Source organism: Phyllostomus hastatus, unplaced genomic scaffold (assembly GCF_019186645.2).
Source record: "Phyllostomus hastatus isolate PE091 unplaced genomic scaffold, TTU_PhHast_1.1 phas_scaffold_21, whole genome shotgun sequence".
Classification (NCBI taxonomy): domain Eukaryota; kingdom Metazoa; phylum Chordata; class Mammalia; order Chiroptera; family Phyllostomidae; genus Phyllostomus; species Phyllostomus hastatus.
In genome coordinates this window covers 42,700,614-42,708,097 of record NW_025334017.1, presented here as the reverse complement: position 1 = coordinate 42,708,097, position 7,484 = coordinate 42,700,614, and the positions used below count along the sequence as shown (strand labels likewise).

At 46.1% G+C, this 7,484-nt stretch overlaps 1 long non-coding RNA gene across 1 annotated transcript; it reads left to right on the top strand.

The window, feature by feature from the left end:
• The first annotated feature begins 319 nt into the window (after positions 1-319).
• Positions 320-3,676, top strand: LOC123832878. The gene is made up of 3 exons (XR_006788135.1): positions 320-747; positions 2,577-2,794; positions 3,456-3,676. It is a non-coding gene; the product is annotated as an uncharacterized LOC123832878 (long non-coding RNA).
• Positions 3,677-7,484: the final 3,808 nt, after the last annotated feature.

Below are 7,484 nucleotides of genomic sequence, written 5' to 3'. Positions count from 1 at the left end.
TTCTTGCTGATCCGTGGTTACATTTTACATGCAGAGCATGTAAGATGCATATGGAGACGGGACAGTAAGAAGCTAGAGAAATTCTTGGGCAAGTGAAAAGGGGAAACTGAGACAAGAAAATTAAACAAGCTGAAACAGTTTGAGCAGTGTACAGCCAGCTGGTGAAGCGCAAGACCTTACCTCCTCTGACCGAGAACACTTGAGAGCAAACGGTTTCAACCTCTTCTCCCTGACCAGGGGGTGCGTAGCCTCCCTGGTTATAAACCACAGGTGTCAGGGAGTCAGTTTGGAAAGAAGCCAAAGAATTTGTTCCAACTTCTTTGTGAATCATTTGTGAATGAATCCAACATCAGACTCGTTCAGCCAGTTGGGCTGAACAAGCCTACCTATCGGGAACAGACACGCTTTGCTTCCTGAGACCTCTCTCACTCTGCTGTGGGACCTCCTCGCAGATAGAAGCGCCGCCTGATTCCAGTGCAGACACTTTGGCTGAGGACTTGAGAGGTAAGGTTGCATGATCCAGAGCTCAGCTCCACACCTGGTCTTCTGTGGGAGATCCTCACGTGCGTACTTCCCAGGACACTGTACTGGAAATTAAGTCAGGGACCTGCTGGTGGAAAGAAGACGTGCCAAGGAGAGCAGCATTTCTCTGTTTTCTGGATTTTGTCTGAATGAGGTGGTCTGCAGATTGGGAGGAGCTCTACTCATTGGAACCTTTCCCTGCAAGACAGAGCAATTCACAACCTGGTAAGTCCTGACTGGGAACCAGGGGGGTGAGGAAGAAGGGAAGATACTGAGGTCAGAGACAGACGTGTTCAGGGTAGGTTTGTGACGTGATAGAGGAGTCTGGGCTTTGTTTCACTTGGACACCTCCCGTCCCCAAAGTAGGCACTCTTCCTGAAGTTCTCCCTAGTAAAGAAGAATTCTGGGTAACAACATGCAAGACTAAGGGATGTATCTGTGACTGTTTTCACCCACCCTCATCCCCTCCCGGTTGGCAACTGTCAGCTCATTCTCCATACCTGTGTGTTTGTTTCTGTTTTGTTGTATTTATTCTCTTTTGTTAAACTGCACATGTAAGTGAAAGCATATGGTATTTGTCTTTCTCTGTGTCTGCCTTATTTCCCTGAGCATAATACCTTCTAGGTCCATCAGTGTTGCAAATGGCAAGATTTTATTCTTTTGTGGCTGAGTAATGGTCTATTGTATACACACATACCACATCTTCCTTCTCTGCACATCTATCGATGGATATCTGCCTACCCGTCCTCAGCATCTTCAGCCATGCCAACCTGCCTCCGTGTTTGGGAGGGACGGAGGAGGTGCAGGCCTCTTTGATGTTTCCTGCACAGCTGGGGGAGCCGGGTGCTCACTGGGCTCTCACTTTCCCCCGTGGAGACGTCATGGGCCAAGGGGTTAGCCTTGGCCTGCACTGTGCTGCCTCGGAGGAGGGGTGATGAGGAAAGGACACAGCTCTGCTTCCCCTCTTCAGTGCGTCCCTCTGGGATGTGCTCCGAGGGGGTGCCGGGACCTCCCGCTGGACTCCGGGCTCCTGCAGAGGTGCCCTTGGCCATGGGTGGTTGTCAAAACCGGTGTTTCTGTGGAGGACAGAGGGCTGAAAAGTCCAGTTCTGCCATCTGCCTGACACTGAAAGTGTTTAAAAGTGGAATGGGAGTGCCATCCGGGTTGGGATGACTATCTCCACCAGGCTCCTGATGCTTAGGAGAAATGAGGCAGTTCATAATGTTTGCTGAGTCACGGTCCACTTGGCACAGCAATGCAGGCTTCTGGCTATTTGTTTACTTATTTTGAAGATTTTATTTATTTATTTTTAGACAGAGGGGAAGGGAGGGAGAAAGAGAAATAGAAACATCAATGTGTAGTTGCCTCTCATGTGCCCACAACTGGGGACCTGGCCCACAATCCATGCATATGCCCTGACGGGGAATCGAACCAAGGACCCTTTGGTTAATAGGCCAGTGCTCGGTCCACTGAGCCATACCAGGCATCATGGGCTATTTATTTAACCATCTTATGCCCATCTTTGTGAAGGCTACTCTTGCTCTATTTCAGTCACAATAAGATTATATCAAATCTTAAAAAGCATGGGCTGTGCAGGACTGAAAATAGGAAATTCACACAAACATAAAATTCAATCCTTGGTGGGGTGACTAATATTCACACAATTTGGCTGGCTTGTTCTGGACTGTAGTGGCCTAGCAAAGTGGGTGCATTTAATTTTGGAGGGAAATTTATCTCCCCTTTGTCACTTACAGTACACTAAGCAAGGGCTCGTTGGTCCCTGACCTGGCAGGGACTCCTGGCTCGGTGTCTCATCTCTGGTCACTGAAGATCGTCCTGCTGGAGACTTGACCAGGGAAGACCCAGGGCCTGTTCGGGCTGCATGGGGGGCCCCCTTGCACACGCATGCTACGTGACTGTGTAGATGTGACAAAGGTCTATGAAATAGTCAAGTCACTGTCAACTCCCTCTACATGACACCTGGAGACTCATTTAATTCATCTGTGAGACCCACCTGATCTTTCTACCTTCCTTCTATCCCATGCTGCTCCTAGCAACATGCCCTCCATGTTTGAGAAAACTGCCAGGAAACTGGTCAAAGAGATTGGAGACAAAGAACTCAGGCCCGTCAAAGACGTCCTGAATGCCATCAAAATATGTCGGTTTTCTCTAATACGGAGGAAGAAGGCTCGCTCAATGTTTTGGCATCTCCCTGAGGTTCCAGTTGACATCTCCCTCATGGACATCCTCGAACCAAATAGCGTGGTCCCAGGTATTGTCAGCCAGGGGCCTAGGAGGGGAGGACTGTGAAACAAGGGTACAGAAAAAAGGGTGCAGCACGCAAGGTGTACTGAGACATCCACACCGGATCCGCCTCACCTATGAGCAAGGAGTAAGGAACTAAGAGTATCTCAGAACTTTCTAATTATGACCCAGATTCATTTACTACTGAGAGCAGACTCTTGAGTCTGGAACATGATCCCCATTTTACACAGCAGTAAATGAAAGCTTACAGAATAATCTGTTCCAGGTTATAGAGCTTGTAACTGGTAGAACTGGGACTCGAACCCAAGCCTGTGTAGATCCAAATCCCAAACATGTTCTGTTTTGTGAGCTGCCTCCTGGGGCTGATGCTGTGCTGGGAAAGATGATGCCGTGGGTCTCCTGGCCCCGGGTGCAAGGGATGCCATCATTCCTTCGGGTTAGGACATCATTCCTGTTATCCAGCCCCTGAGTGCATGCAAACGTTTGTCCTCAGGAGTAATTTAAACTCAACATATTCTTTATTGATGAGTTAGCTTCTCAGTTGAGAGATTTAATTGGGTAGGCGAGTTGGGGTAGGCTAGGACTCAGTCATTCCATTTCCATTCCGTTTCCCAGCTGTTCCAGAGTGTACTGCTGGCTAACCCTCAGGCCTCCTTGTCTGTTTCCAGATGCTGCTGTGGAAGTGTCAGCCCTCTTCAGTTATGGTATTCAATGGAAGCAGCACATGGGTGGGAGTGTGAATGCTGGGGCAGAAGCAAGTGTCTGGGAGGAGACTACAGGGTGCCAAGGATCCTCCCTGGATTATAAGATTGTTAGCACCCCATATGAAACCTGGACAGAACTTCAGAAGAGGTGAGGCCACGGGAGGGGGAGGGTCTGGTCAACAGCCCCAAACGGTGCCCTCCTCTGGAAGAGTCAATAGATTTTATCCCTGAGGCTCGGCATGAAGAAACTGACATCCCAGGCTCTGCTGCTCTTCTTGGGTGTGCGGACATTCACTCACTTGACTAACGGGTGTCAGTTCTCTGATCAGTATTTTTTAAAGCTGCAATTGTCCATCACTGTGTTATTTTGTGGTGAGAATAGACTAAAGACAAGACAGATAAAAATGCCTGTCCTAAAATGAAATACAATTAGGGAGGCAGAGGGACAAGCAGTGAGTGATAAAATAAGCATTAAAATATGAGTTATCAAAGTATTAATTTAAGTGAGACAAAGCCTCTGACTCTTTGTTAAATAGAGTCCATATGCCTCACTGTCCTAGGGTGTGATTGAACTTGGTATCGGGGAAAAGATCAACCTTCCATAATCTTTTAGAGCTTAATAAGGAATTTAAGACTTTATGCCTTTTATTTTTTAGCTGCATTTTTTAAAATTTTATTTTTAAATATATTTTATTGATTATAATATTACAATTGTCCCCATTTTTTCCTCCTTTGCTCTCCTTCCCCACACTCCCTTTGCCTCCAGCAACCCCCTCCCCTTAGTTCATGTCCATGGGTCATACATGTAAGTTCTTTGGCTTCTCCATTTCCTATACTGTTCTTAACCTCCCCCTGTCTATTGTGTACCTACATTTATTCTTCTTATGCCCTGTACCGTTTTCCCCTATCCTCCCCTCTTCTTTTCCCCCACTGATAACCCTCCACGTGATCTCCATTTCTGTGATTTTGTTCCTGTTGTTCTAGTTGATTGCTTTGTTTTTGTTTTTTGTTTTAGGTGTGGTTTTAATAATTGTGAGTTTGCTGTCATTTTACTATACATGCTTTTTTACCTTCTTTTTTCTTAGATAAGTCCCTTTAACATTTCATAAAACAAGGGCTTGGTGATGATGAACTCCTTTAACTTGACCTTGTCTGAGAAGCACTTTATCTGTCCTTCCATTCTAAATGAAAGCTTTGCTGGACAGAGCAATCTTGGATGTAGGTCCTTGCCTTTCATGACTTGGAATACTTCTTCCAGCCCCTTCTTGCCCGGAAGGTCTCTTTTGAGAAATCAGCTGACAGTCTGATTGGAACTCCTTTGTAGGTTACAGTCTGCTTATCTCTTGCTGCTTCTAGGATTCTCTCCTTCATTTTTACCTTGGCTAATGTAATTATGATGTGCTTTGGTGTGTTTCTCCTTGGGTCCAACTTCTTTGGGACTCTGTGAGCTCTCTGGACTTCCTGGAAGTCTATTTCCTTTGCCAGAATGGGGAAGTTCTCCTTTATTATTTGCTCAAATAAGTTTTCCACTTGTTGCTCTTCCTCTTCTCCTTCTGGTACCTATATAATTCAGATGTTGGAACATTTAAAGATGTCTTGGAGGTTCCTAAGCCTCTCATTTTTTTTTGAATTCTTATTTCTTCATTCTTTTCTGATTGCATATTTTTTTCTTCCTTCTGGTCCACTCCATTGATGTGAGACCCAGCTTTCATTCCCTCACTATTGGTTCACTGTGCATTTTTGTTCATTTCATTTATTGTAGTCTTCATTTTCTCATCTAATTTGCAACCCAAATCAACCAGTTCTGTGAGCATCCTGATCACCAGTGCTTTGAACTGTGCATCTGATAGGTTGGCGATCTCTCAGTTGCTTAGTTGTATTTGCTGTGGAGCTTTGATTTGTTCTTCCATTCGGGCCTTTTTTTGTTTTGTTTTGTCTAGCCTGTTACTTAGTGAGGGGCAGGGCCTTAGGTGTTCACCAGAGCGGGGCACCCCAGTGGCTGGGTTGTGACAGTGTATGTGGGGGTGGGGCCCGAGAGGGAACAATGGCGCTTGCTCCTCTCTTTGTCAGATTTCAGTCCCTTTCGCCACTTCCCCCAAGCTAACTTGACCCTTCTGGTGCTGATTCCTGTGTGGGTGGGCTTGTGCACATTTTAGGACCCTGTGGGTCTCTCCAATGAACCCTCCTGTGAGGCTGGGAGTCTTTTCCTGTGCCTCAACCCCCAGAGGTGTTTTCAATGAGTGTCCTGAGGCTCTATTTCCCGGCGCTGGGGCCCTGGGTTGGGTGGTCTGTCTCACTGCCCAATTTCACCTGTTTTACCTGCACACAGATGTGGGACTGCCCGGACAGCCAGGCACTGTGCACACAGTGCCTTGCTTCATAGTCGCTGCTTCGCTGGGTCTGCCAGCTGCCTTTGCACCCAGGGTCCGCCTGCTGTGGTCTTGCGCTCAGGATGCCTTACATACCCAGTGCCACCACTTTTTGTGCCACTACCCCTCTCTGCCCAACTCTGCCCTTCCTACCGGTATGGGATGAATTTGTATTCATGTGTATTTTAACTCCTTGGTTGTCCAACTTCATACAGTTCAATTTTCTGTCAGGTCTGGTTGTTATCTTGTTTCTAAATTGTTGCTGACTTTATTTTGGTTGTGTAAGGAGGCACAATGTGTCTATGTATGACTCCATCTTGGCTGGAAGTCCCCCCGCCCCACAGGTTTTTTTACACTCAGAAATTTTGAGGCTTTATTTCCCCATGCTGGAACCCTGAGTTGGGCAGACTGTCTTGCTCCCCAGTTGTTCCTCCTGGTCTATCCACACGCAAATGTGGGACCGCCTGCTCTGCCAGTCGCCGCCTCCCCCACCCAGTCCTGCAGCAGCTGCCTTGCCATGCATCCTCTCTGCCCATCTGCCCATCTCCACCCCTCCTACCAGTCTAAATGAGTGTTTCTTCTTTAACTCCTTGGTCATCGGACTTCCATATAGTTTGATTTCCTGGCACTTGTGGTTATTTTTTGTTTTTAAATTTGTTGTTGTCCTTCTTTTGGATGTTTGAGGAGGCAAAATGTATGTACCTATATTTCCATCTTGGCCAGAAGTTCCAACTTTATGCTTCTTAGAGATTTCAATTTAAATCGCCTTTGTATCAATGTGAAAAATTACTGAAGTAAGCAAGTAGTTAAAAGTCACAGGCTATTTAGAAAATAAAAGTTACTTTGACAGGGCATGGCACAATTTCTATATTTCTGGTGTTTTGTAAGACTCTTTAAAAACTTTAAAATTTTAAAATATATTTTATTCATTTTTCTTTTCTTTTTAAGAAAGATTTTATTTATTTATTTTAGAGAGAGGAAGGGAGGGAGAAAGAGAGGGAGAGAAACATCAGTGTGTAGTTGCCTTTCGTGCTCCCCCTACTGGGGACGTGGCCTGCAACCCAGGCATGTTCCCTGGCTAGGAATCAAACCAGTGACTCTTTGGTTCACAGGCTGACACTCAATCCATTAAGCCACACCAGTCAGGGCTATTTTGTTCATTTTTCTATTACAGTTGTCTCAGTTTCCACCCATTTGCTCCCCTTCACCTGGTACCCTCACTTCTCTCCAGCAATCCCCTCCCTTAGTTCATGTCCATGGCTCATGCATATAAGTTCTTTGACTACACCGTTTCCTATACTGTTCTTAACATTCCTGTCTATTTTGTATGTTCTAATTTGTACTTCTTAATCCCTGCAACTTTCTGCCCATTCTCTCCTTTCCTGCTCCCAACTGATAACTCTACAAATGATCTCCATAGCTATGATTCTGTTCCTGTTCTGCTTGTTTGCTTAGTTTGTTTTTCAATGGAGGAGGTCATGAGCCTCCAGTGTGGCTTTTCCTGTTGCCCTGTGGGGGAATTCAGACCCCTTTGGGGGGCTATCCAAACCCCCTACTGTGTCTCATCAGAGGTGATGGATTGTGTTCAGCAGTTAAAGAGGCTCCAATCTCAGGGATACATTTT